The 8480-nt window shown below is 37.3% G+C and overlaps 1 protein-coding gene across 1 annotated transcript in view; it reads right to left on the bottom strand.

Moving 5' to 3' along the window:
* Nucleotides 1–1469: 1469 nt before the first annotated feature.
* Nucleotides 1470–8480, bottom strand: part of LOC129692344 (zinc finger protein 431-like) — a 33976-nt gene continuing 26965 nt past the window's right edge. The window contains exons 6-7 of the mRNA XM_055628678.1: nucleotides 2572–2669; nucleotides 1470–1704 (exon numbers count right to left, since the gene is read on the bottom strand). The gene's annotated coding sequence lies outside the window, so the exon portion shown is untranslated. The remainder of the gene's footprint in view (nucleotides 1705–2571; nucleotides 2670–8480) is intronic.

Below are 8480 nucleotides of genomic sequence, written 5' to 3'. Positions count from 1 at the left end.
CATGGCGCCAAGAAGAACCTGCCTCTTCCTCTGACTGGAGGATGGCATCAAGGTCCTGATTTGCCAGTGAGTCTTTGAATGACATGAGCACCTCCCTTAGGGTTAGAGCATACTGAAGGGACAAGGCTTAGTGATTCCTGGCCCAGGCTTCCATTTCAGAGCCAGACTTTTTCCAGATCTGCAGAGATTTGTATTTCAGTAACATTTGTGCCTATCCTCCCCTAGCCTACCCTCTGTCTTCTAGCACTCAGTAGGTACTTTCCTTCTTCCTCCTGAAATCAATGTGCATACATTGCACAGTCCATGATTCTACCTGCATACAGGCAAAACACTCATATTCATTCATTCAAAAACTTGAGAAAAGACAGGAAGAATATCATGTACCTGGTATTGAATGACTCTGAAGACTCAGGCAGTATTAGTGTGGTAAACATGTCATCCTGAGAAATACTCAGCATTTTTAAAAATTCAAATATGGATGTGGATGAAGATCAGAACAGCAGCATATGCTTAACATGTACAAAAACCTCCATTCCAAGACCATCAGCCAATAATGTTAAAACAACAACAACAAATACATGTATATTGGGACACATTTTACTGGTGCACTCTGGAGCCAGAGTCAGGGGGAGCTTGAAGTCCAAGTCCTGCCTGGTCTACTTATCTACACTTAGGTCAGGCAGGTCTACACAGAAACTTTGTCTTCACAAAGGAGCACAAAAAACAAAACTAAAAATATAAAAACATCAGGGTAGCAAAATAGCTTAGCACTGAATAACAATTGCTTCTACTGTATCTTATATGGTTTAGTGATAAGAGTCTATAAGGCAAAACAAGTCCCACTTTTGCCCAAAAACAAACAAAAAAATAATAATTTAATGTCTGTTTCCTGCCACATCGATTACAGCACAAGAAGTGAAATCTACCCTATCTAACTGCATAACATCATGCACACTGGAGACAACTCTGCAGCTCAGATACTCTTTTCTACCCTGGAATTGAGTTCCATAAGACACAGCATTGTGGCTGCTATTACTGGGTAAAGGATGATAATCGACTATTGCTAATGGTTGATCCACATTGCTTCCTTGATAGCACTTTCTATCATATTTGTAAAATTTATCAGAAAAACTGAATTTAGAAAGCAATGTTGAAAACTTCTAGAAATTTGACCTTCATTTTTCCAACCTGTCTTCCCACTGCACACAAAATTAGAGCTCATTACATGACTCAAATGAGTACTTTTTAAAATTAGGCTGTGGTACAGCCTTTAACTTAAGAATTTAGGAATTTTAAAAAGGAGAAATCAAGGTCATTTATCAGTGCAGCATTACACTGGGATCAATGTAATCTAAGCCAAAATAGCTTGTCTCAGAAATATTTTTCCAAAGGGCTGAAGATGCAATTTTTCTAGAATTTATATGCATACCCAGGAAGAATGTACTCCAAAAAAACAATTAAATGGTTAAGTGAAAATAAATCTTTAATAGTAGCATGTATCCAGCTCTAGTTCATGCTAAAAGACAGCTTAGAACAGATTTTGAATCCAATATATGCAGTCATCTTATAGTCTCTTTTAAGTTCAGGCCCCAGGTTATATGTTAAACAACTTCAAAGTCTGCCTCGACACTGACACACTTCTTCACGTTAAAATTCCACAGATCCAAAGTGTTAGGTAAAGAAGATGGGAGAGATTGGAGCTCCCTGGGAAGGAGAAAAGGAATAGATTCTGTGAATATACTGGACCAGAAAATATCAGGTAGACAGAGAGGGAGGAAAGGGTACAGGAAGACACACCTGGAATTAGGAGAATTTTGCTTGTTAGTGTGGAAACAACGTTTCATGGCAACTTTCCGTAGTCTGTGATACTAACCCTAGTAAAAAGTCCTTGTAACAAAGAATATAGAATCTGAAATCACCATCTTTTATTGTCAGGCATGGTTTTCAGTGCTGGGACTGGGTTACAATCAATTGATGTCTTGGCTCATGGGTCCTGTAGAGATCCCTAAACTGACCTCCTGTTAGCATAAAATGTCTCTTGTTCTCTATCTCTCTCCCAAAACTGACAGAGGACAAATTGCTGAGGACAAATTCCACAGAGCTTTGCTGAATATAAAGAGGTTGAGCAGCTATAGGCTTGGAGCCTTCACCCCTATGTTCCAGTCTCTTGAGGGAAATAAAGCACTACAGTCTATGGAAAGGGAAACCGACAAACTGAGCCAAAAAACTCTCCACCTAAAATATGTCCTGTCTACAAGATGTACTCTGGCTTGATGGCACAGAACATTCGGAGTGCCAAAAGAATATCTGCTTTAAATTGAAGCTAAGGACATGAGAAGGAACCTATGCATTACACTGCCTGGATTTTCAGGAACCTCACAAAGACATAAGCATCAACCATGGGGCCTGCATGGGTCTGTGCCAGATCTTCTGCTGTTATGGCTGTTAGATCAGTGTTTTTGTGGGACTCCTAAAAGTGAGAGCAGGTGTAGCTGATTCTTTAGCCTGATCTTGAGACTTTTTTCCCTCCTATTTGGTTGCCTTGGTCAGCCTCAATATGAAGGCTTTTACCTCCTGTTTTTGTATCTTGTCTTTGCTGTTTGGCTGTCTTCTCTTGGAGGCATGTTCCTTTTTGAAGAGGAAACAGAGTAGCGGGAGTGGATGGATCCCTGGAAAAGAATGATGAAAGAGGTGGGGTGAGCTGAGAGGAGTGGAGGGAGGAGAAACAGTGGCCTTGATATACTGTATGAGAGAGTTATATTCAGTTTAAAAATTAAATCAATATTGCTTTAATTAAAATGCAAAGATGAATAGAAACAATAAAGAACAAGAAAAAGCAAAATAGTAAACAGAGGAAAAGGTTGATTTTTGACAGACAGAGTTCTTGTTTTGTTTGTGTAGTGGTTGAACATCACATGGGAGTTCATGAGAAGCTTTTTTTTGGGCCGTCTACATCTGTGAAATGAGAAGCTTTGCTCTCAGCAAAGCGAAACAAAAAAAAAACAAAAAACTCAGTTCATTTCCTGGTGTTATTTATTGTGGAATTACAGAGGTTCCTGAACAGCACATTTCATTCCAAAAGAATACTCTCACTTCTTTTAAAGGAAAGCAAGTGTTTGAATAACTATTAAAACATAAAAAATTAAATGCTATCCAGTACAGCAATATTTATTTTATAATACAGTAAATGTAAAGAAACTGATGTATGAAAATGTTAAATGTTTAAGCACATTATCCAAAACAAAAATGAAGTCTTATCATCTAAGGTGGGTTATTTAATCAGAAAAAAAAAGATGAGTCATCTGTATAAGACAATTAGACTTTTTTGTTCACCTATAATTTGTCACTGTTTAAATTCAACAAAGTGAGTCTGTTTCTTTAACTCATTTATTGTTTTTCATGCAGTGTGATTTATTGGGAGAAATCTATCATACCATCCAAATATAGCAACTTTCTGGATTTTTTTATAGTCCACTGTAACAGCATGTTTGCTTCTCATTTTCTTAATTAATTAGTTAAAATCTATTCACTTTGTATCCCTGCTGGAGCTCCCTCCCTCCTATCCTCCTAGTCCCACCTACCCTTCCTCTTCTCCCATTATGTCCTTTCCCTAGTCCCCTGATAGGGGAGAGCTTCTTTCCCTTCTATTGGACTCTAGCCTATCAGGTCTACTTAGGCCTGGCTGCATTACCTTCCTCTTTGGCCTGGCAAGCTGTATTCCCTATGGGTAGGTGAACAAAGAGCTGGCCTCTGAGTTCCTGCCAGAGACAGCCCCTGCTCCCCTTACTAGGGAACACACTTGGAAACCGAGCAGCCTATGGGCTTATGAGCAGGAGGTCTAGATCCTCTCCATTCATGGTTCTTAGTTGGAATATTTGTCCCTGCAAGACTCTCTGGTCCCAGGTTTTTTGGCTCTGTTGGTCTCCTTGTGGAGTTCCTGTCCTCTCCATGTTTTTCTATCTCCCTCTTCTTCCATAAGGTTTCTGGAGCTCTGTCTAAAGTTTGGCTATGAGTCTCAATATCTGCTTCAACACCCTGGTGGGTAGAGTCTTTCAGAGGTCCCATGTAGAAGGCTCTTGTCCTGTTCCTGGTCTTCTCCTACTTCCGATGTCTCTCCTGTTTTCCCTTCTGAGTGAGGTTTCAGCCTCTTCCCTAGAGTCCTCGTTGTTTATCTTCTTTAGGACTATAGACTTTAGTATATTTATTCTATATTACATGGCTAATAATCACTTATAAATGAGTATATATCTTATGTGTCTTTCTGATTCAGGGTACCTCAATCAGGATGATCTTTTCTAATTCTAACCATTGCCTGCAAACGATTTCTTTTTTTTTTAATTGCTGAGTAATATTCCATCATGAAAATGTACCACACTTTCTGAATCCATTCCTTGGGTGAGAGACATCCAGGTGGTTTCCAGATTCTGGCTATAACAAATAATGCTGCTATGAATGTAGTTGAGCAAATGTCCATTTTGAATGGTGGGGCATCTTTTGGGTATATGCCCAGGAGGAAAATGGCTAACCTAACAATAGCAATCTACAGAATTAATGCAATTCCTATCAAAATACCAACACATTTTTTACAGACTTTGAAAGAACAATTTTCAGTTTCAAATGGAAAAACAAAAACTCAGAATAGCTAAAAACAATCCATTACAATAAAAGAGCTTCTGGAGGTATCTCCATCTCAGATATCAAACTCTACTAGAGTAAAAACAAACAAATAAACAAAAACCAAAAATAATGGCATGGTACTGGCATAGAAACAGACTGGTGGATCATTTAAATTGAATCGAAGATCCAAAAATAAATCCACAGACCTACAAAACTTAATTTTTGGCAAGAAGCCAAAACCACTTTGGAAACCACTTGGAAATCAATCGGATACTTCCTCAGAAAATTAGGAATAGTGCTACCTCAAGATCCAGATTCTCATTTTCATAAATTTTGCTACAAAAACCTTGATATTTAATGTTTTTATCCACATACCATGTTAACCTTTTAAAGATGATTGCTTGAGCTAGCTTCTGTACTTTCTGCCCTTCTTTTTCTATTGCCACCTGAAGTGTGGATGAATCTCTCCCATCCACCTGAAAAAAAGTATGAACTAATAACTAAAATCAGATGGGATAAAAAGAGTTGGCACTGCTTTTGCTACTTTTACATACTGTCTCATGACTAAGCACTGACTATGAGAGTCATTTGTAACTGTGTAATCCTTTAATGGCTGCTATTGTCTTCACTCCTTTATTATGATGTCCTCCCCAGGCTCCAGTTTGTCCTTGGCAAAAGAGCATGGAAGACATTTTCATATGTAGGACACCATGAATATAACTGCAATGGATATGAGAACTGTGATACTTCTCAATACCAATTTTATGTGCATGGAAAATCTAATGAGAAGATAGCTTGAACCTAGAGCAGTTCTGTCCTTTTATAACAAATCTGCATAATATGGTTGTTATGTAACCATATGAGTGTATTCTGTGTCACTGAACTCTAGCCTAAAGTCACCTTTCTATGGCTATGTACATTATTTCACATGAGCTTTGGTATCACATACTTACTGTTTTTGCCAAATTAATGACTGCAAAATAATATCTTTTACTCTTTCAAACAAGTGCAAACACCACCATTATATTGATTTTTTTTCCAAAAGAAAAAGATAAAAGACTTTGAACTTTCAATTTGCAGCATGAGTGAACAATCCAAAAAAAATTCCTAACAATTTATTACAGGAAATCTGATTCAAAAGCCATGTGTGTTGGTATAATGTTCTTTTGAAATGTATACACCTTACCCTTATTCATTCAAATGCTGACTTCTACCCCCCCACACACACACACACTCTGTTTTCAATCCGGATATTGCATTGTGATACTTATTCTAAGCATCATGTCTCAAACAGGCCAAAATAAAGCAACTAGCCACAATGTTGAGCAATGGGAGGAGCCAGAGGGCAGGAAATGAGTGGGAAGAGAAAGGGCAAGAAGAGAGCTAAGAGAACCAAGCTGGAGGACAGATCTTGGAAAACGTGGACTGGACCTAATATATCACTAAAAGCAAGTATAATGGGTGAAATCTAAATGTTAGGAAAGTATGAAGGCTTGGAGGTTTAGGAGGGAGTAATTATTGCCCAACATTGTGTTCTAGATTAATTAAATAAACCCAGTCTCTGTGTGGTGATTTGGTTATACAGCTGTTTAGGATTAACAGTAAGCTTTACTAAAAGATAATTATTAGTAAATATTAATCGTCACCTACAACACATGTGCCATGTGAAAACTCAGACTTCTCAATAGGATTATGAAGAAATTGTACACACACTGGTACAACATGACTTCCATACTTACCCGAAACTACAAGAATCAAAAAGGTGTACACTATTAGTGAACAAATAACTAATGCAAACAAAAATACCAAACCATAAGCTCCAAAATGCTCTCAAGTTTTCATCAAATGACATAAGGAAATGGAAAGAATATGAACATGAATAATCTTACAACTGTATATATATAGAAATTAAACAAACACAGATTTCACAACTCCCAGAAATGTACTCAGAGTGAACTTTAAACTGTTATATTTCTGAGCCTCCAGCCACCATTTATTTCTCTACCAGAGGTGCCATGTTCTATACCTCTTTTTGTAAATGGAGTTGATAAAAAGTGATAGGATGAGGAAGATAACTAGTTACATTTAACTATATTGCAAAACTACGTATCTCTGTGAGCCTGAGTTTCACTTTCTGTAGAATGAGGACAATACTCTGCCATAGTTTTTTGATGCCTTATAATAGACTCAACGATAAAGAAAAAACAATATTGCTCATAGATGGGAGAGCAATTGCAGACTTTAAGGCAAGAAGGTATTACTTGATGGGAGCTTTGCTTTGTTACTGGAGTTAGGACAAGAGCCTATATCCTGGCTACACTAACCATCCAATCAAAAGAACTGAATTATTGAACTCTGACCTGCCTACATACATTGAAGGCACTCTGGAAGGAAGGTAGACATATAGAGTTTATATACCAAGTTCCTGGCCATCCAGAGATTCATACTGGCACTATTATTTTAAAAAATGGAAAAAGAATTATTATTAATTAAAAACATATATTAACATGTATTTGGTGTAACAAATTTTGACTCGTGATGAAGATATAAGGTAAGTGTTGATGAATATTAATATTTACTATTGATTTTATCTTTTAGTTGAACAGCAATTGTTCCTAAACCAGCTGTATACCCAAATCACCACTCAGAGACTAGGATGAATTTAGTTAACCTGCAGCACAGTTCTGGGCAATGATTTCTCCATTCTAAACCTACAAGCCACCATAGCTTCCTCCCATTCAAAATTTACCTATTATACTTGCTTTGGTCTGGTTCATCTCTCCTCATGGTTCCAAGTCCTCTCCTGCCATCTCTGCTCTCTACTCCTCTCCTCCAGGTCAGGATTTCCACCCTATTCTCTCCATTGCACAGCATTAGCTGGTTAATTGCAAATACAAAGAACAAATGGTGGTATGTTTATACAAAATTGAGACAGGTGATGCTTAGAATAAACACAACAATGCATTGTCCATATTGAAACCAGATAGTAAGGTAGAGAAATCAGCATTTGAATCAACAAGGGTAAACTGTATAAATTGTATTCCACAAGAACATTATACCAACATTTCCCCCTACAAGTCCAATACAAGGCTCCTTTTCTTTCAATACAATAATAATTATAAAAGTTGTGGAAACTATTAGATAACATTTACATGTGCAATACAGTTCACATGCATTTGGCAACTTAGGAGAAAGTATTTGATTATTAATCCTATCTCATCAGGTTTAGGGTTCTATGCCTAAATTAATTTTATCCTTATGCGTATTACCTATATGAAAATTTTTATTAAATTCTAACAACTTAAGCTCAATTGTAGAAATATAACTATTTGGTCTTCAAGCCCACCAGAGACTTCAGAAGGAATAAAAGTAGTTACTGGAGTAAATAGGAAGTGCATGTTAGCAGCTTCCAAAAAATATTTTAAAAATTGACAGGGACACTTTGCTGCCTGAACAGTCACCCATAATTCTCTATAACATTGGAGCATCATCTTCAGCCTTCTGGCTCAGAATATTTGACAGACATAATGTAAAGCGGGAACTATTTAGGACTTGCTTACCCTGTCTTGGCATAGTTCAGCAGTTGACTTGTCCTGAATTTAAGCTTGCCCATTTTTGGCAGAATTCTGTCTGTCATGAAATGAGGGCATTTTCTTTTTGCACAGTTGGCTATTTGCCACATTTGAAGTCATCTCCATATGGAAGTTCTTTGATGCTCACCATCTTTTTTGAGGTCGGCAGGATGCTGCCAGGAGATGACCTGTCTCATTGTGAAAGAATCTTTAAAATAATAAAGACATTTTAAAATGCCATATTCTGTAGGTCTCTGAAGTTATTGAAGACTTACTTATTTTTTTGTAATC

Source organism: Psammomys obesus, unplaced genomic scaffold (genome assembly GCF_907164565.1).
Source record: "Psammomys obesus unplaced genomic scaffold, mPsaObe1.curated_primary_1811, whole genome shotgun sequence".
Lineage (NCBI taxonomy): Eukaryota > Metazoa > Chordata > Mammalia > Rodentia > Muridae > Psammomys > Psammomys obesus.
Note: the sequence above shows the minus strand (reverse complement) of the source record. Positions and strands in the feature narration are given on the sequence as shown.